Source organism: Amphiura filiformis, chromosome 2 (genome assembly GCF_039555335.1).
Source record: "Amphiura filiformis chromosome 2, Afil_fr2py, whole genome shotgun sequence".
Lineage (NCBI taxonomy): Eukaryota > Metazoa > Echinodermata > Ophiuroidea > Amphilepidida > Amphiuridae > Amphiura > Amphiura filiformis.
The window spans coordinates 10,065,050-10,066,352 of NC_092629.1; positions in this window are offsets into that span (position 1 = coordinate 10,065,050).

Here is a 1,303-nt window from a genome sequence, read left to right on the forward strand (position 1 = left end):
ACCATCCAATTTCCATAATTGTCAAATTATTGTGATATTATTCCAAAAGAATCTCAGATTTATAGTGGTTTGTTATGCCAACTTTCATAGCCATATCTTAAACCAAAGGTATCATTGCTATTAAAGTTGACACATGTTTTTTAGGTGTGCTAAGAATAACTCAAAATATTCTAACTCTCCGTTTCTTTCTTTTTAATGTACCGGTGTTCATATTGTTGTAACTTTGAAACCAAAGGTCATATTGACATGGGGATTTCACTAATGTTGAGCTTTGACCTGGGCCAACTTCAGACTGATTTTGCTTGACTGCATCACATGCTGTAAAAGGGGATACATGCATTTTCACGAGCAGTTATTTTCGCGATCTAGAGTAAGCGAGACATTTTCGCGAATGTTAGTTTCACGACTGCCAAGTCCTGCCCTATATTTGTAATACATTGTTGCATATATGACACGATCTGGTCCATGGGTGCCAAGGGCGGCAAATTTGAAATTGAGATAAAGGCAAACATATGGGGTAAAAAGCAATAAAATACATAAGCAAATACACATCACAAAACTTCAGAACTTTAGAACCAAGTATGCTAGACCTTTGGTGCATACGATAACCTAATGTTTGTATGTAAGGTAATAATTATATTAACTCAATTTTCAAAAATGCCTCCTTTGACCCCCATGGAGCAGATTGTGTCACATATATTTGCGAGGTGTTATTTTCATGGTTGGAGCTCCAATCGTGAAAATTAAACCCCCACGATTTCCCCTTTTACAGATCAATGTATGAAAAGGAAGCTTTTTTTAGTGGTGAATTTAAAAACAAGTAAATATGGTTCTTGTATATAGTTCTTAGATTATTCTTGTATTCAATAATATACATGTATCAATGCAAACTCAAACCAAAGTAGAGCTGTTTATAAACTAATTTTATATATATTTTACAGCACATTTAACATCTGAATCATGAAGTCTAATAGCAAGCTGGAAAGGTTGTAAAAGTTGATGGTGTTTGTGCCACAAATGTGCTGACAAGCCACCCTTGTATGTGTGTGTATACGCTGGCGAAGTGGTGTAATAATCTGATTAACTACCATAGCATAGGTGGAAACAATTTTTGAATATGTCTCTGCACTGGTACGTTCACGTGGTACCTCTGCATTGAACCATATCATGCTGATTACTCGCACCTGTAAGATTAGTATCTTTGAAAAGGCTGGTATTGTATTTAATCTATGATTGCAGACATACACTGGTGATTAATGCAACCTGCTTGTAGTGCAGCACAGTATGTTCAAAATTGTTTTCA